Consider the following 24,141-nt stretch of genomic DNA (forward strand, 5'->3'; position numbering starts at 1 on the left):
ATGAACACCCCAAAAGGGTCTTGTTTCTCCCATAACTGCAGCCTTGGATTCAAACAGAACTCAGGCATGACTCTGGCTCTCTGTCTTCTCCCAGCTTGCTGCTTTACATTTGGCCCACTTCACTGCAACTCTCTGCCCTCAACTCCGGTTTCCTCTACTAAGGGAGAGGGACAATGATACTCATTTGCCCTCTCACACAGAGCCTCTTTGCTTTGTTCCTGTTAAAGGCTCATCACTCAAGCTATCACCTCACCAGGAACCTAGTCCAGGAATTAGAAGCCTCAATCAAATTCTAACACTTGCTGGATCCAGGGCTTAGAAGGGTCTGGCACACAGCTTAACACCCCAAACTCATAACAATATATTCAGCCCAAAGCACCATCTTGACTTCTTTTTAATTTATTTCATTTTTTGACATCTCAAGACAATATAAAATTTCCCATAATAAGCGACAAAACTATTATTTGGTATGTTACATTTTCAAAGCACACCACAATTCCTGCCAACTATAATTAATTAATATTTATCTTAGTTTTAAGGCTCTCCCAAGAAGTATATGTATGGATGGCCACATGTGAGTTTTGAGCAGACTTCAGGCTTATCCACAGCTACCTTTCCTCCGTGCTTTCCATGCATTTTAAGGCTCCGTGTTGGAGCCCCCCCCCCCCGGAGCTTTCCCCACAAAAACCCACTCTTTACCACCAAATTGGAGCAAATAGCAATTTGCAGAAAACCCAAATTGCCATTTGTTGTGCTTCAGCTTTAAACAGCAAGCCACATTCAGCTCATAAAAGAGCATGACTTTTAGTACTAAGCAAGGGATAAGGCTTTCCCATTGAACTCAGGCAATAAAAAAGAAGGGCTAGAGAACTGTCTCAACTCTCAACTATATCTCTGATGTGTTTTTAAAATGACATAAGCAAATTTGAGGAAACTGCGTATGGGAGCTTAAATAAAACCTCAGTTCACATCATAACAAATTAAGTTTATTATAAGCTCTTTTATCTCTCAGGAGCATATCTGGTATCTTGTTCTGGGACCAGTTGCTTGGATACAAAGTAATCAGAGTAACAAGGTAAGTCAAATTAGCAATAATGCACACATTTGCATCCAATTATTGGGAGAATCAACTGGTACAATTTTAGAATGGCATATTTATTTTAAAACCTTACCAGGGAATAAAATATGCCTGCTAACTTGATTAAACAAACATAAGCACACATTTGAATCTTACAGTGTAAATAAATTAGGAACTATGAACTTGGCTGTTTAGAGACAAAATCCGATACTTTAGTGTGCAATACCTATGAATTGGTGTACTGGCCCAATAGATGCTTCAGTTTATTGTCCTGGCATCCAAGGCTCACATAATAACCAGAACAATGAAAATAGTAACCACAGGCACAACCAGGGGGAAAAACACTGCATGGTGCAGGAAAGCTGGGAATAGCTGGGAAGGCCACATAAAGTCTGCAGTAGCAATTCATCATTGTAGCACTGAAGCTGGCATCAAAATTCAGCTGTGTTTTTCCCACCTATGCAACGGAATGAATCCCAGTTGGGTAGATGAATGAAGTTAGTACAACATTTGCTAAATGCTATTGCAAATCAGCTGTCAGATATTGTCAAATCTTCCCTGCTTCTGAAAAGCTATAGTATGTCAAATGCTGGTGTTAATATCATATTTTTTTTTATTATTATTTTTAAAAGGTAGCGGTGGTGGTGAGAATCTGCTTTCAGAATCCAGATGACAGTTTTAGAATGTTTCAAGGTACTTGTGAGTCTTCTCTAATTTGAGGTAGTCATGGCAAAAGCTTCCATTACATGTGACATCAGTTTGCTTCACATCTTCCTCTGCTCCAGCCACTAAAGCTGGAAAGAAATTATGATGTCTATTGCAATACTAACTTTACGAACTGGCCAATGTGCAACAAGGGTGAAGAGCTATAGTGCAGGGTACACTGAAGAGAGCACCAAGTACTCACACCAGTGGGTCCTGTCACTGGGAGACAGAGCTGTATTCCACCACCGTAGTTTCCCTAAGCACAGAGCTTTATCTCCCACCCCGATAGCAAAGGTAAAGGAAGGAATTCAAGGGTGCCTCTTGCTTGATGCACTTTTATGAAAGTTCAGGTCATAAATACTTCAATAAATAAAAATGAACGAATAGCATATCGAAACAGGCATTATACAATCCAAGAATGCTGAACAAACAAGCTTTATTAAATCCCCAAAATGAAAGAAAGTAAACTAACAGAATGACTGTACTTATGATGCATATATACTGCCAGTTAAAGCAGTTATCAATAAATATTTGCTTCTGTTTAAGAATAATGAGCGCTTACACACTAGTGAGTCTAGGAAATCCACTGATGTAACTTCATAGCTACAATACAACAGTTACCATCCAGTGCACCTACAACACACCTCATTATTAGGAAGTTATTTTTAACAGTTACACATATTTTCCCTAAAACCTACAAGTAAGCCACTTGCCACACAGCCATGATTTAATAAGCCACCATCATTCCCCAGAAGTGGTGCTCAGGTGATGGTTTACAGCACCATTACTCTGCAGCAATTTCATTTCAAGCATAAAACCTTGCTTGGTGCGATTACTTTTGCCCTCCCAACCACACGCCATCATCAAACTGTCTCCTGTCTTTGACTGACACTTTGAGTAGTACTAATGATTGACAGTTTTGGCAAATGTGTTTGCCCCAAATGTACGGTAATATAAGCGGAGTTCTCACTTTTGCATAGCCATTATTATCACTTGTGCATATTTCTAATCTTCTAAAAATATGTAGAGCAGCATGAGGCAGAAACACATTTGCCATGCACACCCTCTGCAATTCTAGACTCCTCTCAGTAGTACTGCCTGCATATATCACCTTGATTAACACAAATCTTCCTCTATGCTTCTTTTTTCTTTCTTTCTCAGTGCTAAAATGAGCTGCGCACAAAACTAATTAGCACTGTCTCCTACCACTTTGAGGTTGACAAAATATCTGAATTCTCAGGCATATCAGAAGGTATTCAAATCATTCACAGTGTTTATATCTAATTAAGAGGTGCTGCAGGGAATTGGCCAAAAGAGAGAGGGAGACGGAGAAGCTAGATAAAGTACCATTGCTGCACACAGGGCTGGATCCAGGCAAACTTAGTCACACATTAGATCCCAAAGTGGGACAAAATCATTTACACATTGAGAGTGAGGGCAAGGAGCAATGCCCTCACTCTGATATGATTAGGAAGCACACAGCTCCAACTGGTTAGGACTATTTAGCCAGAATTCTGAGCTTAAACATTGCCTAGTGGCAGCTACTAAAGGGGGCTTTGAAAGGAAGGAGCCACTCTTAGAAAAATGCTCCCCCCCAATATATTTTTTCACCTTTGACATTTTGACACAGACAGTTTAAGCAGCCAAACAAAACAAAACAAAAATCAGAAGACGTATTGGATACACACACAAAAATAAATAAAAGTTATCTCAAAGTACTGCAATGTTTTCCCCTCAATAATAATCATAATCATAGCCTTCCAAGTTCACAGCTCTTTTAAAAGGTAGGGCACACGGGAGCAAGCACTGTTCTTCAAAAGCGATGTATCACAAAGGCAGTGCAAACTTCACTGAGTCAAAGATACAAATTGTTCCTGTTCTCCCTGATCTTCAAATGACTGACGGATTAAAAGGCTCCTGCAGCATCAGTGAAGTACTTGAGACCTTATTGCGTTCTAGCTTGAAGGCCAAGATGTACTCTAAAACAGCAGCTTTTCCGTTGAGGGACTAGAGTGATTAGTGAGGAACTGGGAGTGACAGGAAAGAATTGATGTAGAAGTACGGTGTGAAATGCTGCTTTATATTTTGTCTGTTTGTACAGGATGTGTCAGCCCCCTGCTCCCTCTCCAAAGACTACTTGAGTGGAATCGTGATTTTGTTCTACAAATATATAGTGACCGAAACAATGAGAGAAGGGGAACTCATGCACACCATGGAATTTCGGAGAGACTTTAAAAAACAATAATGATTGAACATCATTAAAAAAACACAAATCTATTGTCAGGTCCCATTAATATGCTCTAATAAATTTTATTCTCGGCTCCCATTAATATTCTTATGCTCTAAGAAAAGGTAGCATATGCAGAACGATCACTTGCCCCACTGAAAATATTTGGGACTCCTCCAATTCACATATCACCCTGATCTCCAGCCAGATCAGCATGTAGCCTAGACTCTCAGGAAAAATGGCTAAACAGCAAGACGTTGCTACTAAGTATTGAAAGTATTGTGGAACAGAGGATCTGGAGGGCCAGTTCTGCCAGCCCATAAGTCCAGCTCTTATTTTTCCCATCCTCAATGAGAAAAATCACATAATAGTGGTGGTAAAATGGAAGTTTCATTCCCCTCTCCAATTTAATCATAATCTTGGTCATTTCCTCTTCCTCCTTGCTTGGAGAGTGTCGCTATGACTGTGGCTGAAGAGACATTAATGCTATAACCTCAATCAATTCTTTGCATCACCGTTCCTTCCCATCCTGTAATGCACACCGTAGTCATTTTGATCTAATGGCCAAATTGAAAGAATTCAATCACTATGTAAGATTGCTAAACTGCCCAGATTACTTCACACACACACACACACACACACACACACACACACACACACGAGAAAAGCCAAAGATAGTGAAAGCAGAAATGGAGCAAAAGAAGCAAGCAAATTGTTTCATCTTTGTCAATCAAGTTCTATTCAGTGGCAAGAAATGTCTGTCCTCTAGAAAGAGTGATAAGAATGTATCTTGTTGAGCAAAATATAAGCAGCGATGAAGCGATTTTTGTCCTGAACAGTTTAAACAACCTCCCCTCCCAACAACAGCATTATTAGTAAGTAGTGTAGAAAACCAAGGACATGAAATTAATTACCTGTTAAAGACCAATCTAGAATATGATGAGACTCAGACGCGGCCACCCATGAGATTCAGACTCTACAGTATTGCATTGCAAAATGATAGACAGACAGACAGACAGACAGACAGACAGACAGACAGACAGACAGACAGATTCTGGAGTATTTTCCTGCTACCAGCTTCCTTTTTTAAAGCCAATAAAGCATGCATAACCTCAAGTTTCAAGATTGCAATAGCAGCTCCTTCGGTTCTAATACTACCCAATTCTTCAGACAGTCCCTTAAACTCTAGAAACCCTGGCTAAGGCCATGGGACTAGTGATGTTTTCAGACATAAAAGATCATTTAGGGCATATTCAGAGCCTCTGGGACAAGGCATAAAGAGTATGCTTAATATATGCATGTTCTGAAGAAAACAAGAATTACCAATAAATAAATAAAATGAAGCAAATGAAAGACCTTAATCTTTTGGGTTGGACCCTGTGCCTTGGGGAGCTGCAGAGGGAACTGAGAACTGGTGGGAACTGCATTACTCCCAAGGATACCACTAGAAATATTGGCTTTTCAATATAAAGAAAGCCAGGGCCTCAATTTACCATCTTCCTGCCCCCTCCTTCAGAGTCCACAAAGGGCAGGAAAATTGAGAGGGGGGGCCTTCAGGTTATATGTCCCAACCTTGGCCTTAAAAGTGGACTTCAAAGCTGTTGTCCCCCTCAAAAAATACTTTTATGCTCCCCCAAAGGACACCCACTACTTTAGCCCCAGAGATGTTTCCTCTGTCCCATAAATTCCCATTTAGCAAGCAGGCTGTTATTGGGGGTGGGGGTGGGGGCAGTGCAGCTCCAGTTAACATACAGTTTACTCTAGACTACCTACCACACAAAATGAGGGGGGGGGCACAACAAAGCAGAAAAATGCAACTGCCCTTCCAATAGTGAGCCCAGTGTGTGTGAACTGAGCCTACCACTCTACACTTTTGAATTGTCTCCACTAAGCAGGGAATACAATCATGTTTTTGCTCTTCTTCCCTCTTCTTGGAGAGAGCCACTGAGGTGCTACTGGTGATGGGAATTCCTTCAACTCCCCTCCCCCCCATGCCCACTTTCTTACCATGACCTTCTCTGGACAAACTACCCACCCCTTCCTTAGAATCATAGAATTGTAGAGCTGGAAGCATCATCTAGTCCAACTTTGCAATGCAGGAATCACAGCTCAGTAACCCCTGACAGGTGGCTGCCCAACCTTTGCTCCAACGAAGGGGAGTCCACCGCCTTCCAAGGTCATAGCATCCCCAAGGATTTCACATTAGCTCTGCTTTACAGATAATAAGAACCATATGCAAGGAGGACAGGTAGCAATTTCTAACCAGCTCTGGTGATTGCGGGAGTCTATAAAGTATTTAAATTTCATATATGCAGAAGTTAAAATTAGTTCTGCAGGAAATTAAATTTTGCTAGGATTTCATATCTAACAAAGAGAAAGACAGTGTCAACACTCAAATTTCTCCTGGCAGGCGATTTAGCTAACGCTACTTACTATTTGGGGAAGGGCTCTGAACAGGACGAGCCATTTGAAATGGGAAAATGAATGAATTATTGCTGGGTATGCATAAATATAAAAGCTCAAAAAGGAGAAACAGCAAAGAGAGACTGAACGGGTCAGCAAATCCCCTCCAGACCACAACAGTAATTGTGGGGCTAAGAAAGACCCCCCCTGGAGGCCCCCCTTTCCCCCTGGAGTGGCCACCAGAGCGGTGGAATGAGTTCAGAAGAAATGTGCCTCTTGGCACACTGTCTCTATGCACAAATCCCACCACCACTGATCAGCTTGGCGATAAATGGATGCTGAGCTTTCTGTTCCCCCTGAAAAATGATGTCAGAGAATAGGCAGGACACAAACCTTAAACCCCTCCTCCCCAGCACCCACATTTCTATAATTTTATAATTCCACACGAATTATAAAATTGTTTGATTTAAACCATAAAAATGTCCTGAAACAGATAATGAACACTGGGAATGCCATATAAAATGAAGCACATACACTGACTTTTAAGGAGTACCAGGAATACCAAAAAGGGAAAAAGACTGCAGTATTTGCCAGGAGTCAGACTATAAGCCAAAATGCCCTATAATAGCTCCAATAAAAGTTTAATATGAAATCTACTTAAGATCAAAGGATAAATGTACTTGGCATTTGGCACCAAGGGCAATAATGGTTTGGAAGCAACAAAATAAAATTTGCAGGATCAACAGCTATACCTTCAGATGTGCATGCTCCATTCTACCAATTTCTTTCCAGGGGGAAGACTGGCCCAGGGCTTTGTCCTGAAGTAACAGTGTACTTAGAGATCAGTCTTTGATTCCTTACCTTACCCTTGACAGTACATTATTTATCATTTTAGTTTGTCCACTTAGAAAAGAAACAACGGTTCCCAGAGAATGGACAGAGCAGGGGCGTAGCCAGGATCAAAACTAGGGGGGGGGGGGCAAGCCATGGTCGTTCAGGGGCGGGGCCAAGGCACAGAAGGGGCGGGGCCACAAAGTGGGCGGGGCTAAAGGCCCAACGGGCCTGATGACATCGTGGCGGTGGCAGCAGCGGCCACCTTGTGCTTCTGGGGCTGGTAGCGTTGGCGGCTACCCTGCTTGGCTGGAGAGGACGGGAGGGTCGGGCAGGCGAGAGGGGGTGGCAGGGCGGGCGAGGGCGAGGCAAGACACGGCCGCAGCCACGACGGCTCCGAGGCGTTGCTGCATATCAGCATAATATTTCAACCATGGTTCAAGCCCCACCTTAGGAAAAAATCCTGCATTGCAGGGGGTTGGACTAGATGACCCTTGTGATCCCTTCCGACTACAATTCTATGATTCTATTGATATATTACCATAGCATATGCATCATTCTGCTTTCTTGAATTGTCCTACTCCTAGGCATAGCAGCCAACTCCTAGAGGCCTAGGTGCCCCCCCCCCAATTACTGGTAAATACCGTATTTGAAAGAGTCATCCCCCCATGTTGATGGGCTTTCTATGTGGGGCTTATCTGCCCCCCCGTATTTTATTAAGGATGGAAGAGGGAGGGAAGGAAGGAAGAAATAGAGAGAGAGATAACTCATATTTGTGGGTGTCTCTGGATGACGCTGTGATGCTGGAACTCTGCAGCAAGAGGACAGGAGGGTCGGGCAGGCGAGAGGGGGTGGAAGGGCGGGCAAGGGCGGGGCAAGGCATGGCCGCAGCCACGACGGCTCCGAGGCGTTGCTGCATATCAGCATAATATTTCAACCATGGTTCAAGCCCCACCTTAGGAAAAAAATCCTGCATTGCAGCGGGTTGGACTAGATGACCCTTGTGGTCCCTTCCGACTACAATTCTACGATTCTATTGATATATTACCATACCATATGCATCGTTCTGCTTTCTTGAATTGCCCTACTCCTAGGCATAGCAGCCAACTCCTAGAGGCCTAGGTGCCCCTCTCTCTCCCCCCCCCCAATTACTGGTAAACACCGTATTTGAAAGAGTCATCCCCCCCATGTTGATGGGCTTTCTATGTGGGGCTTATCTGCCCCCCCCGTATTTTATTAAAGATGGAAGAGGGAAGGAAGGAAGGAAGAAATAGAGAGAGGGATAACTCATATTTGTGGGTGCCTCTGGGTGACGCTGGGATGCTGGAACTCTGCATGTACAGGAGCCTTGTAAGCAGCTTTCTCTCTGCTTGATTTACAGCAGGCACGTCCAACAGGTAGATTGTGATCTACCAGTAGATCACTGGATGTCTGTGGTAGATCACTGGTAGGTCACTGGCACCCCTAAAAAAAGCTCACCCAAAATTTTCCTCCTCCCTCAGAAAAGTTGAACTATGACCTGAAGCCCTAAACAAAAATGGACCTCCCTCCCTCCTAAAAGAAGCTCAACAAGTTTGACCTAAACCCCAAAAAACAGGGCTTCCCTTCCTTTAAAAAAAACTCAACAGCTTTGACCTGAACCCCCCAAAAGGGGGTAGATCACCCCCAGTTTTAAACTCTGAGTAGATCAGAGTCTCTTGGGAGGTGGCCGCCCCTGATTTACAGTATACAGATGCAGGAGGAGGGGCAGACTGGAACACCAATGCTTTTTATAAACATCACTGTGTCTGTCAAAGCTACAGCCCCCCCTTTCTTATTCACTTCTTTTTAGCCTTGCAGAGCCACCTTAGTCAAATTGAATCCCCTGAGTCTGCACCCTCATTAAATCGCCAATAGAACTCTTAATGCTCCTGAATGCTCATTAACAGCTCCCACTTAAGAACAATAGGGTGAAATGGTCAGCTATCGAATCTTGCCTGGGGATATATGCTCCATTGTCTTAACTGCTTAACTACTGGTAGCCACTTTGCTTTATTTATTTGATGTGTTTTTGTTACTGCTGTGTGTCCCCCCCCCCCCAGCAAGCGGAGACTTAGCTGCTCTTGCTAAAGCAAAGCCCTTTCCACTTCAGTTTTTGGAGGGGAAAAGTGCTGGTTATGGTCTGTAAAATACATTAATTTTTTTGCTTCTAGGGGGGGCAGCTGCCCCCTCCTGCCCCCCTGCCTACGCCCATGGGACAGAGCCAACTTCTTTTACAATAAGAAGAAAGGAACTCTCATATGAGCTCATCCACATTTCAGCTTGCCCTGTGGCTAGAAAGCACGGATCCAAGTCTTTCCCAGGGAAAACCCAATCTTTAGTGCTAAATTGGAGCAAGCGTCAATCTGGAGAAAACCCAAATTGCCGTTTGCTCCGACTGAGCGCTAAAGAGCAGTTTTCCCTGGGAGAAAGCAGTGGGAGAAGAGGAAGTGTGGATAAGCCTTACATTTATAAATGGTACGACACACGTTTACTCGTTTGCCCTAAAGGGTTGCCCTAGTGGATTTGGATTCAGGCAGCAAAACATTCTGCACCACCCAAATCATATGCCTACCCCTTGTTTTTGATGGAAGTAAAAACAGGACGAAATGCGTAAACATGTAGTGCAGTTAAAAACAGAAGACACAGCCATGAGAGCAGCTGGGAAATTTTTTCCTAAGCAGTCGGTAGCTGAGACTTCATGCCAGCTAACTGTAAGTAGCAGCTTTGCTACTGTGACTTACCAGGGAAATCCTCACTTCCTCAGCTACATGGGCCTTTTAACAGTCTGACATTTTGCAATTTGGCAGCCTCTTACAACTCGTCTTGTCTGGCATTTGATGGACCCAGGAATACTGAATGTAAGCACACACCGAAAACAATGTTGAGGTAGACTACAATCAACAGCAAAAATAGCAGCTTGTTCAAAATAGTGTCACATATACTGGGTTAGCCCATCCTAAACCTGAAGCAATATGACAACACCCCTCCTACCTATTTGTCCCAGGCAGAAACATTACAAAAAGAATCATTAAGAGCTAGAAACAAAGGTAGAGGCTTGAAACTGTTGCATAACTTTTTGTTGTTATTGTTGTTCTGGGCTGGATCTAGACCAGGCATCCCCAAACTGTGACCCTCCAGATGTTTTGGCCTACAACTCCCATGATCCCTAGCTAACGGGACCAGTGGTCAGGGATGATGGGAATTGTTGTCCAAAACATCTGGAGGGCCGAAGTTTGGGGGTGCCTGATCTAGACGCATCAAAGAAGCGATTCAGTTAAATGCATTGTAAACTTCATACAGGGAAATCCCTTTGGTGGAAAACAGGACCCCACAGCGCCATCTAGTGTCACAGTGTTATAACGCATATAAAGCACTTTATCTTTACAAATGTAGCTAAGTCCTTGGGTTTGCCTTGTAAGACAGGTCCAAGAGCATATCACTGGACTGATGGACCAGATCTGCATTCAGATTTGCATTCACTGGGGATCAGCTTCCCAGCCATGATTAACTCTTTGAAATGTAGGGAAATAGGACTGTGCATCTCAGTGACATCACATAAAAAACTGTGGAATAAACAGTGGCTTGTAAGAGCCTGCTGGTAAAGGAACAGATTATCCTTTAATTAAATCTCGATGCAGGTGCCTAAGATGCCAAGGAATCAGATAGCGCTGTGTTCTTTGTTTATAGTGTTTGTATCACTTCAAGTGAGGAAGAGTCTAGTTAAATGGAGAGGTTTTTTTCTTGGTTAATATCCAGTGCAAGAGCTATGGTGCATTTGCTTGGATTTTTGGAAAGAGGAGAAGGCAGTGAAATTACAAGAAAGATACTGGAAAACCATTGGGAAGGAAAGGGTTCAACAAATTTTTGCAAAAAAGCACATGTCTTCCATTAGTTTTGCAATATGCTTAGCAAGTTCTTCCACTACACCTTTAAAAGTTCAGTTAAGACTAACTGGAAGCAATCTCGGATGGCCAAAACAGATGTTTTAATAAAAAAGCAATATAGTTAAACAAATGGGTTTTGATCTACAGCATTTTACGGTCACCCAACAGGCTATAGAATCTGAGCGATATTGCTTTAGCAATGAATACTAATATTTGCACAAACCGATGAAAGTGTCACAGAATACATATTGTCCCTATTCTTTTATGCTCACTACACAACAAACGGAAATTTGCATTGGCCCATATTAGGTGCTATAAAATGCTGGAGTGGGGCACTATAGCCAGAACCCTGTAATCATGCTAAGTGCTTAACATGGTGGCTCATTAATAACACATCATTCCAGAACGAATGTTTCACACTACTGTAACTCCCTGCTAAAATGAGCCAGTGATGCATGTATGTGATACAGTAAAGCTAATAATAAAAACAAAAATAAAAACACAGACACCCGTGGTGAATTCTCAAGACACAAGTGGGAGGTCTTTCTGGTTGGTTTTCATAACTAACACAGTATGTAGAGTTGCACTTTCCAGAGAAGAAAAAGAAACCTCACTGTTGCTTATTTTAATAGAGGTTTCTGTGTTTGAATGAAGCAAGCCTAACACTTCCTCTATGGCTAACTATAAGGCTGCACTTACTAAAGGCTTGTTAGGAGGAGTTAGTTGGTTTGACTTGCTTTATGCCACAGGTCAGTTGGCAACCACAACTGTTTTTCAATGCCAGTTTAGATGTGGCTACAGGATCACTGCCACCCCATTCCACCCAAATCTGTGCAGAGTCCAGCAGACAGATCATCATGGGAGATCTAGGACAGGCAGGTAAATTGAAAATGGAGGAAGAAATAATCTTGCAATAAATGAGCAACAGTTGTTGACATTTCCAAAAAACTAATCTGGTGCCACAAAGTTTTTTCTGTATTATAAAGCCCTTGGAAGAGACTTACTGCAATTGTCTGCAAAATTTGCAAGCGAGAGAAGCAACCTAAAAGCTATTTTGGCAAAGGCCAAGTAGTCCATAAATCCATTAGTTCTGGAGAAACTTTATGTATCTATTATCTGCTTGCTATGATAATTCCATGCTTTTAAGGCAAGCCTCTTTTTCTCTTGTTAGCCTATTGACAGTGTCCTCTTTCTTAAGTAGATATTTAATGAAGCTGATCTTTGAAGTAAGAAAGCTTTTAAGCCAGCATTAAATATTTAAACTGGTTGTGAAAATAGTTACCAGAAAACTTTCCAGATCTATAGATTTGCTTCTTTATTTTTCTAATGTTTTCCAGAGAGAGTTATTAAAACCACAGTGTGTATAATGCTATGCTGGGCCATCTCTTCTATTGTCTTACTAAATCAGCAAAATACTAGCCTCAGCCAATTCCATTTTCAATGATGTCACTGTGTTGTTTTGAAATGCAACTTTTGTCCCTTTCCCCTCCAAAAAAACTAAGGGTGGGATTCCACTCTGGTCAGTGACCGAAATAAATTGGTTCATTTGAGGGTGGGATTCACCTAATGTGACATGATTTTCAAACTCACATATGAACCAGTTTTAAGGGAAGCCAACAAACCCAGTGTATATATAGCATTAATGTTCCCCAAACCTAACACTATACTGCTGCTTGACTTTTGTGAGTTTTAACTCTGTTACTGAGGACTCTCTCTTGTTGGAGAGTAAGTTTAGTTCCACATTTTGAATCCAGCCACCCAGCCGACCCACACGTGGCTCACAGGGATTCACATTCCCCCTCCCCAAATCTCAAAGGTACACAAAACATAAGTTTCATGATGAAGGCATCTCTCAACTTTGTTGGTATTTGTTATATACAGAGTTATTGCAGACTTTAAACAAAAATAAACCTTTCTGTTTCCAAAGATTTTTGAGTACATGAGGAGTACAGCATAAATATGAAATATGAATTAATGTACTAAAGATCCATTTATATTCAGATAACCAAATGGACAAAATAAACTAAATCCTCTGTGTTGTGGAGAATCATCTGATCCTATTTAATGCCAGGCAATCATAAGACTGTGGGTAAACAACAGCTGACTATTAACATTATATGGGGGGGGGAAGTAATTTTGCTCTACTACAAAAAAGCTTTTCTGATAAATACAAAGTGTACAGGACATCCCACAGTTCTATTTTGTAACAGTGTATAAACCATTACAAAATGAATTATTTCCTCTTCTTATCCTTCAAGACTGCATAGAATGGTGATATTTTTGAAATCAATTTTAGAATTCATGCATCACAGAAAAACATACACCCCCCAAGTTCCTAAATAGTCAGTGGCATGAACACTTGGGTACACTAAGTCAATCGTAAGAAGAGAGGTTATTGCACACAGCCAAATAAAGGACACTTGTTAGATCTCTGGGTTTCATGACTTGACACTCCATGTCCCAAAGGGAAGCAGTTAAAACATCAGATTAAGCAGTTAAATCATTTCATCAATGTGCAATGCAGGCTTCTTTTGAATACAGTGCACACATGTGCATTATACATGTACACTAGGCAGCAATTTTCCATAAACAGCAGACAGCAAAGGGAGCCTAATATTATTGTGCTGAATTTGAGCTTAGTAATTATTCTGCAGTGCAACAGCAGGACTAGCTGGAAGCCATTTCCTTCTTTGTGTAGTGTACAAGCTTAGAGATGGAGACCATGCTGTGAGAGTCAGCTTTTTGTTTCTTTTTCTTGCAGGAATCTACAGGACCTAAAGATGCAATTTGATGTCAGATTTGAATGTGGCATGGGTAGCCCAGGAGAACTTATCCATGCAGCTCTGCACACACTTGAGATCAACATCAATTGGACAGCCATTAGAGACTCCAGAAGGGTTTACTACTGATGCCCAAATCATTGAGACACTAGTTGTCCCCTCTTGCTAGGTTGCAACAGCAGCATAGCTGGATGAGGGATGGATAAACAGACTGCACCAAGATGCTGTCTTGGGCCACGCTTCTTCTAAAGCAGAATGTGGGTGTTGTCACTGGAGGCTCAAGTGGCCTTGGTGGCTCTTGCCCAGCTTTGGCAGGCCTATCAGCTATGACAATTCTTGCACAGGGATAAACCTTGCCACAGTGGTCCATGTTTTGGTGAGCTCTTGATTGGTTTACTGTAACACACCCAATGTGGGGCTGCTCTTGGTGAGGATGTGGAAGCTTCAGGTAATGCGGAACATGGCAGTAAGGCTACTTAGTGGAACAACCTAAAGGAGCAATATAATATCAGTTCTAAAGGAACTGCACTGGCTGGCATGTCACTTCTAGTCTGATTTCAAGGTATTAGTAAAAAAGGTAAAGGTAAAGGACCCCTGACAGGTAAGTCCAGTCATGAACGAGACTGGGGTTGCGGCACTCATCTTACTTTACTGGCTGAGGGAGCTGACTTTTGTCTGCAGACAGCTTTCCCGGGTCATGTGGCCAGCATGACTAAGCTGCTTCTGGCAAAACCGTTTACCTTCCCACTGGAGTGGTACCTATTTATCTACTTGCACTTTGATGTGCTTTCGAACTGCTAGGTTGGCAGGAGTTGGGACCAAGCAACAGGAGCTCATCCCGTCGCGGGGATTCGAACCGCCGACCTTCCAATTGGCAAGCCCTAGGGTCAGTGATTTAGACCACAGCACCATCTGTATAATGGTGCACCCTCAAACAGCACCCCCAAACTCGACCCTCCAGTTGTTTTGGGACTACAAGTCCCATCATCCCTAGCTAACATGTCAGGGATGATGGGGACTGTAGTCCCAAAACAGCTGGAGGGCTGCGTTTGGGGAGCATTAGAATCATAATTTACCACCATTTTGGCTGAACATTTGCCCAAGATCCCATAACTATATTCAATTTTTGCACATGCACATTTAACAACGGGACCTTGGACCATTTTTTTTTTGCATATTCTACAATTATGACATACATCACTATGTGATGCACCACTAAAATTCACTCGAATTGGCTGGTTTTATGTGTTTACATCAGGCATTTTTATTTTTATTATTGTTGGGATGGCTCCTAAGCCTGCAACCAGCACAGGAGGAGGAAGCAGCAGCACAGGAAGTGTTGTGGTGGATCCTTGCTATATACTTGTAAGTAAGTTCCATTGAAAGCAAAAGGTCTTGCTTCTTAGTAGATCTGTAGAGGAAGGGTTACACTGTGAAAATGGGCCAATATCTCTTCATCAAGTAATGGTTTATAGCAATCAGCATCTGAACATGTGCTAAGAAGGCAGTGATTTATGCTTAAGCATGCTACATCATGCACACAAACTACAAATTAACTCATAAATCAAGATCATATTGGATTATGAGAATATTATAGTTCGGCGGAGAGACAATCAGGCTCGGAGCACATCCGATCATTTAAAAACGTATCAATTCCACCTCGAAACTCACCAATTACCAGTCTCAGTGGCATCACTAAGTTACAGCAGCTTTAGCAGTGGGGCACTGAGCACACCAAACACTGCCCACTTTCAACATGTTTTAAACTTGGATATCTCATGTCCCATGCTGACTGAATTAAGACAAGTGGCAATATATTTCATTATTGATAATGAACTAAAAAAATCGCTGATATACAATATTTGCTTAAGGAAGTGGGGGAATCAAAAGTTACAATTATTTTAAAGAGGTAAGTATTCCTGAAGTACAAAACCACAAAACTTGCACTTTAAAAGTTGCACTGCAACCAATACTTTCAGTAAGCAGATGCTGCTCTTTCCTGGAACATAATTCAATCCTATAATGCACTTTTGTATCAATAATGTAATCTAGGGCACATCCTGCCTGCTGTTTCAGCTGAGCTAGAGTGCGTGTAAAAGGATGTGTGGGAAATATCCAGGGGAAAGGCAAGTATATTCTATTCCCCAGGAAGCTAGAGAACACATTGCACAGCCCATCCTATTGCCAACATGCACGCTGCAGACAATGTACCCCCTTCGTCTAGATTTTAGGAATTCAGAGTGCTCAAACGCCACATCCAGTCTCCAGAACTACAGGTGTTGAGCCTGCCATTCCAAGCTGTCTGGATAGTAAATGGAGGACCACGTGCAAGCTAAACTCCTCAGAGGAAAATGGCTGTAGATCAGTACTTGAACACATGCTTTTCATTTAAATGAGGAGATCATATTTACAAAGAAATCTTCTTTCCTCACAGTGGCAGGGAAAGTCAATTCTTTCTTTATAAGTTTTGTAACCCACATATGCATTGAATGATTCTCAGACACGCCAGGGATGGGGAATTGGTGTGACCCTCGGACAACATCTGGAGGGCTACAGATGGCTGAAGCTACTTGAGTTTTGAAGACCTTTAAAAGAGGGGACTTCCACTGCTTCACTCTTGCATGTGCCTCCCTATGGCCATTCCTTCCACCTCCACTTCCCAGAAAGGCTTGAGCTCCAGTGCCATTCCAGGCAGTGTGGCAAGAGGGAGGAAAGAGGACCAACTGTGCAGGACCCAGCTTGCAAGGCTGGAAGGGGAGAGAAGGAAAATTTCCTGGAGCAAGTTTAATCGTGCTAGAACCTGATAATATTTTCACCACTTGTGAAATCAACCTAATGGAAGACAGCTTTTAGATAAAATGAATTACGAAATATAAATGCAGTCCCAAAGCCACACAATTATCCTATTTTACCCACCAGACTTTCACATATAATTCATTTGAAAAAAAATATATTTTAACACAGCACAGAAAGGAACTCTGGAAGAGAAAAATCATTACCCTTTCCTGACCAGATAATGTGTTCAGGTGAAACTGGGCGAGGGGGGAAGAGAATGTGATGGTGAACTGCAATATAGATGTGTTTTCTGCTGTTGAACAGTGGACGCAATTCAGTCCAAACTGCAGAACCCAGAGTGAGGAAGTCTATTTCATGATTTGTGCATAAAGCAAAACAGAGCTCATCTCTTCCTGGCCTTGCCCTGTTCTGCTCCGATCCCTCATGCCAACTGATACTTTTCTGCTGGGTGTCTTCTCAGACTCATCCAGATATTGTTATAGTAAACGCCACATTTCTTGATCTCTATGAAAAACAAAGTTTCTAGAGAGGTATATACCCTACAATCCATTTTGGCAAGGAATTCATAATGCTTGTGATACGGCAATGGAGTTACTTGTCAATTGGCCTCCTTGCTTTGCACAGATACCCACCCACCCACAATCACAAACTGCAGGACCTATGACTAAAAAAGGGTTTTACAGCAACAGTTCTTAACCTTTGACATACTGCCTGCCATTCATGGCATATCCAGCTTCCTGTTTCGCCACTTGAGGCAAAACGGAAATGGCTGCCTTTCCCTGTCACGCCCGCTGGCGCCACCCTATCTGTTGCCACCAGCTCTTCCCTGCCTGCTCTTCTACTTCTGCCGCTGGTGGAGAAGTGGTGCTGGCATCAGTGCCAATTTCAGGACTGACACCAGCTGATTTCAGCTGATACCAGTGCAGAGGTGTTTGGGTGCCCATAAGGCTGCTGCCTTGGGGGCTTCTGCCATCTGAGGCAGCTGCTTCAGTTTGCCTAGTGGCAGAGCCACCTCTGTATTTTTCTGCCACAGGGGTAGCTAACCTGTGGCCCTCCTGTTGTAGGACTATAACTGCCATTCTCCCTGGCCATACTGGTGAAATATTTAGCCCAACTCTGTTTTTTTATTGGTTCTCACCGGCTCTATTTGGAAACTCAAAAGCACTGCAAAACTGACATTTCCATATTGGTTCAAGGCAATATATATATAATTACTCTCTCTCTCTCTCTCTCTCTCTCTCTCTCTCTCTCTCTCTCTCTCTCTATTTTATACCACTTTTCAAGGTTGAAACAGATCTCTTAAGGCAATCCAAAAAATGAAATTACCATTGAAAGTAACTTTACAATGAAATACCAAATTCAGAACACAAGTCCCATAAACACAATGAAGTTCAAAGGCTGCAGTAAAAACAGCAGCAATGGGAAAAATCCAATATAAAAACCTAAGACAAACACTGCTATTCAATTGAAAGCAGGTGTAAGCAACCAGGTCTTTAGACATACTTGGATCTAAAGGTCTTCAGGCGTATTTGAAACCCATCATGAGGACCCTACCATGCTTCTGTGGGGCCAATAGAAGAGGGGGGAATGCATTGCCAAAAAAAAAAGGAGAGAGATAAACAATTGCCATTATTTAATGGAATTACGGTACATATCACTATAGTGATAAAAAAAGGAGAGAGATAAACAATTGCCATTATTTAATGGAATTACGGTACATATCACTATAGTGAGGAAGCTCCAAGTGACTTGTCCCAATGCTAATTGTTGGTGGGCAACTTCAATGCCCCTGCTGTTCCATCTTTATCTTTAAGCGGGGAATGGACTGGGCAGTCCTTCCAATACAGGATGACAAATGGTCACCCTGGGGCTTATGAAGGGTAGCAGATTAAAAGTTGGGTGTTTTTTTTTTTAAGAGAACACCTAGCTACTTTGAATGAATTCAGATCTCCATGGTCTAATAAACTGCACTCAAGAGTACTAAAGTTGCCAGAAAGCAGATTCCAACCAAACATCTGAAAAAACTTTCTGACAGTAAGAGCTCTTTGGCAGTGGAAGAGACTCCCATGAGAGGTGGTGGACTCTCCTTCCTTGGAGGTTTTTAAACAGAGGTTGGATGGACATCTGTCATGGATGCTTTAGCTGAGATTCCTGCATTGCAGAGGGTTGGACTAGATGGCCCTTGGGTCCCTTCCAACTCTAAGATTCTATGATTCCTGAGTGGCTGGTGAGAAGTATCTCCAACATTCACGCATTTCCTAAACTGGTTGTTATAGGACAAGGCTATATTGCTCCCCCCCCCCCGCAAAAAAGAGGCAATTTAGGAAGACAACTTTTTCTTCTCAGGACACTTTGCGACAATTGCACTGCATAGCTAGGAACTATTGTAAACTAACAACAAATTCAGCAGTGGAAGAGGGCTACTAAAGGCTACTAACTATGATGGCTATGCTCTGCCTCCACAATTCAAAGTAATAACGCGTATGAATACGAGTTGCTGGAAACCACAGGAAGGGAGAGTGTTCTTGTGCTTGAATCCTACTTGTGGGTTTCCCACAGGCATTGGTTGGGGCTGTGAGAATGGAAGTCTGGACTAGATGGGCTATTGTCTTCTTCTTGTGTTAATGCAAGAGACCTTGATCATAATTACCCTTCCAGCTTGCACTCTTCCACTCTCGTTCAACAGTTGGCCTGATCCCTCTACTCCTTATTCTTTCTAGCCCAACTCTTACAAAAGCCTTACTTTCGCCACGGTGGGGAGTGTTAATAGGTAGAATAGCTCATGTTTCCATAGCTCTTCCAGCTGACTATGGGATATGTTATATTTGTTTTCTTGTTAAGCATTTTAGGAGTGGAGGGGAGCAATGCAGGTAAAATGAATTATTTCAGTTCAGTTTACTCTTTGAACTCCACACTTACACTCTTTCTTGCTCTCATTGCAACTTTGGACAGAGGTGCTGGTATGCATATAAAGAGGTGCTGCTCAATAATACGAGACTGGAGTAAAACCTTCCAGTTACTTCCAACTGTTGACATTTTGCTTTGTTTTTATGTTTGTGATCTCTAGAGAGTTGACACAAGATTTTGTGCAATGAAAGTTTTTAAGCCACTGAGAACTCAGCAAATAGTCTGCAGGCTATTCAGTAGAAAAAGGCAGCTTCTGACCACTGTCAGATTATATTCCAAGTTTTATTTAGCAACATGCACTATAACCTCTCATTTGATTTATGTATGAAGAGCGGGTAACATTTAGCGCTCAATGTATGTTGTCAAGGAAACATCATACAGAAAATGACAGGTCATGGAAATGCAGATTGTTCAACAGCAGGCTACCTGGTCTCTTAATAGCAAGTTTACCTCAAAGCTATTTTAGTTGATCTGTCCAGCCTTCAAAAGAAAGAAAACAGATATAAACTCCTGAGTGAATGTAATTCATGGGGGGAAAGAGTTTTGTTTTGCCATATTTTATACAGATTCCCAATACATACCTATTTTCATAATGTAGTGATGTGAGGGCACCTTTAGTGCTAGCTAACAAAAAAGGTCTTGTTTACAGCTCCCAATTCTGGGTAAGGGAGGTTATTATTTATTAAATTTGTATACCACTATTCATTTGAAGATCACAGGGCAGTTCACAACACAGAAATACAAAATAAGAATACAAAATACATAAAAAAATAAAACCAATAACCCCCTTCCACAAACACATTTAGAAGGGCATAGGCAAACTCCGGCACTCCAGGTGTTTGGGACTACAATTTCCATCATCCCCAGCTAACAGGACCAGTGGTCAGGGATGATGGGAATTGTAGTCCCAAACATCAGGAGGGCCAGAGTTTGCCTATGCCTGCCATAGAATGTTTAATCAGCCAAAGGCCTGGTTAAAGAGAAACATTTTCGTCTGGTCCCTAAAGATATGTAATGAAGGCACCAGGTGGTCACTGAAGTCCCTTGCCATTACTAAAATGAATCCTTTCATAGTCTTTGTGGTTAAAAGTCTATATTAGAGGAATTCAACAGCTGAAGATTACCTAAGATGACAGTTGTGTGCTGAGAATAATTAACTCTTACACAACTTCCCTGTCAACAGGTCCAGTCCAGAGTCTCTACAAGGGAAAAGAAGTAGTTCTATTTGTGGTCTTGCCTTTCTGGTGCTCAGCTTTCATTTAAAGAACATTTAAGGGAGTAATATAGCCTTGTTATGCTGTGGAACCTCTTCCCATAAAATGTGACAAGACTAGGTTCTGAAACTTGGCTTGTGCACTTTCAGGAAAGAAGTGCATTCCCACCCCAATTTCAGAAAACAGTCTTCACCTCTGAATAAGTTTTCCTCATGGAATTCTAATCTTGACTCATCAATGCCAAAGCCACTCCCTTCTTCTTTTCATGGAAGTACTTTTTGAAGGTGATCCAGATTTCAGATGGAGTAGCGTTCCTTTGGGAGTAAAGTGTAGGCGGTAGAACTTTCAGAGAAATATAAATTAAAATACCTCTTCAAAGTGGGCCACACATGCTTTGAATATATTGGCTTTAACATTCTTGGACAACAAGACAGAATGGTGTACATACTGTACCGACTTGTTTGAATGCCTTTACTCATGGGTCTTATTACAGATCTTTGCCATGCCTAGGTTGGTCTGCCAACTGCATGGAGACCCACCAAGAATAAGTCAAGATAACTAGCTAAAAAAGTTAGATGCCAAGCCAGTGATACATGAAACATTGCATGATTCATATTTTTGACCATTAGTGGTTTATATGCCATCATCTGGCACCTGTTTTTGACAACTGCCTTTTGTCTGAGATTAGTAACAGCTATTTGCAAACAGATTCTTACCATTAAACTGTGAACTGCTCTGAGGTTTCCTTGGAAGCCCTGTGGCATGCTCAGATACATTTCAACTGGTCGCTTTCAGTTAACCTCCGATATGTTTTTGATACTTACAGCAATATAAGGTTGTAAAGATAATCAATGCAATAGCCAAAATTATATCCACTTAGCATAGGCTCAAGTATCCAAATGCAACATGCGATAACTGACCAAAAAAAAGTTGATGTAACTTGTAGTGTATTATGATTTAGGACCTCAGTTTTCTCTGCAAGCTTAAATAAATTCAAGAGATCTATAGCTGCCCCCAAAAAGTTATAGCATATTTGGACTTGGACTTCCCAAAGCCCACTAAGACAACAGTATATCTATAAATCAGTGTTAAAGTCTAGTGCCCACTAAAATGTGCAAAACCAGGACAGTACTCTGCTTGACTGAATGCAAAGACTGTAGCAGACTACGGGGCTCAGCACCTTTAAAAAACTATGGTTTGGGGGGTTCTTGTGAGGAAGCCACAACTGTTTAAAATGGAATGATACTGCTTTAGTGCAGGTGGGCACTTCCATTCTGTGATCCCCCTCACAGACCTCCGATCCCTGGAATGATTTAACAATCAACCAACTTCTTTCCAGGGAACTCCAGGAATTGTAACCATGTCTGTTTAAATTGGGGTAATAGTGCTTTAAGTGTTTAGTGCAGATGGGGCCAAATATAATAAATTTACTGTAATATCGACAGGCAACTAGCCTGGGTAGTTTGGGGCAGTGACAAGTGAATTCAACCTAATACCCACACATTAGCCTAGTAAGGACTGACGAAAGATGCATTTTTAGTAGTGAAAAAAGAAAGAAGATTTTTGAATCCCATTACTTCCGACATAGCAAGTAGTGCAAGTTAAAGATCACATAACAGAACTATGCCAGTAAAGATATAAAAGTGCATCTTTCTGTGCACAAATGGAAATTTCCTAGTCATAACTTTGAGTATTCACAGGCTGAAAGAAAAGAAACACATATTAGAGGCTTCAGAACATTGGAGAATAACTTATGTGCTGAATCTACATTCAAGGGCAACTCAAATCTAAGCATGTGTGCTCCTCTGCACCCCATATCTTATCTCACTGATTAAGGATGCAACCCAAAAGCCACTGTATGTAAGGGGTTGAATTCTAACAGCATTTAAACACCAGCATGTTACATCAGAAGAGTGTGCTACCATATGGGATTCCTTAACCCAAAGTTTAACAACTGGGAACAATCAATAGGAATGTTTGCTCACTCTTCACCCCCCACTTTCTTCTCATCCCTCCTTCAGTGCTTACATCATTGTTTAATAAGTATGTCACACTTAGCCACTATGTTGAACATGGGGAACTGTTGTTTAATGTCAATTTACAGCAACATCTAGCCTGACTTGGTCAGGTCAACAGAAGGGAAGATGGCAGGATCCCCAAGGACATGCTCTACGGGGAGCTGGCTTCAGGCACCAGACCCACTGGCAGACCAACTCGCACTACAAATATGTCTGCAAATGAGATATGAAGGCTGGCAACATCAAACTCTGCTGTGTGGGAATCCCTTGTAGATTACAGCAGTGCCCGGAGACAGACAGTCAGGCCGTGTATCCACAGCAATGCCCAAAAGCGGAATGACTGCTGAAAGGAGAAACACCATGGTGTATCTGTAGCAGCACAATTGGATGCCTTCATCTGCCCCAGCTGCAACAAAACATGTCTCTCCCATATTGGTCTCTACAGTCACACACTCCTCCATTGTCTCCTGACACAAACGGATGCACAACAGCAACAAACTAACCAGGAAATGAAACCAGCTTCAAGCTGAAGTTTACATTCCCTGATTTATTGACTTATAATATTTATATACTTTTTTCAAGGACTAGTTTACCATAAGCAATTAATTAGAACTATATAACAAAACAGCAAGGACAAGCTGCAAGGAGGAGGGGAAGCTTTTGGAAAGTTAGATCTCTTCCCCCACCCTTAAGGCAAGATGATCCTCAGGTAGACCTTCAGAGGCAGTTGGGGAAGTAAACTGAGATTAAACTACAATTCCTTGTTTCTGAATTAATGGCTAACTATTGTTTAATTAAAGCAGGATGTAAGCACTGAGAAAGGGAGAAGATGAGGAAGGGGAGTGTGTGGACCAGAGACACTCATCCCCAGTTGCTAACCTATGGGTTTTGCAAGAATTGACTATTCAAACCAGACCACAGACTTTTGTCCATGCAGACTATGGCTGCAATGCAACAAACTGGTAACTGACAGTAAATCTCAAAAAACCATAATACAACTTACTTCCAACACAACAGTAGTTAGTATCGGGGGGGGGAGGGGTAACAGCAATTGTATTAAAGGTAAAGAGGGGGGGAGTGTGATCCATATGAAGCCGGCCAAGTTCTGTTTAGACAACTGTTAAATGCCTATTCTTGGCCCGTCAGCAAGACCTCCAGCTGAGTTATTCCAGATGCAACATAATATCTAAAGCTGCTTTCCAGACTCTTTTGACTTCAAAATAAATATTCACATTATGACTATGCTCTGTACCAATACCCAAAGGAAAAGTGTAAAG

The 24,141-nt window shown here is 42.0% G+C and overlaps 1 protein-coding gene and 1 long non-coding RNA gene across 10 annotated transcripts in view; one reads left to right on the forward strand and one right to left on the reverse strand.

Moving 5' to 3' along the window:
* DMD (dystrophin) overlaps nucleotides 1-24,141 on the reverse strand; it is a 1,006,777-nt gene that overhangs the window by 976,628 nt on the left and 6,008 nt on the right. The window lies entirely within an intron of this gene.
* Nucleotides 1,010-14,042, forward strand: LOC148685922 (uncharacterized). The gene is made up of 3 exons (XR_015949780.1): nucleotides 1,010-1,075; nucleotides 1,711-1,771; nucleotides 13,911-14,042. It is a non-coding gene; the product is annotated as an uncharacterized LOC148685922 (long non-coding RNA).

This window comes from Zootoca vivipara, chromosome 4 (genome assembly GCF_965207765.1).
Source record: "Zootoca vivipara chromosome 4, rZooViv2.hap1.1, whole genome shotgun sequence".
Classification (NCBI taxonomy): Eukaryota; Metazoa; Chordata; class Lepidosauria; order Squamata; family Lacertidae; genus Zootoca; species Zootoca vivipara.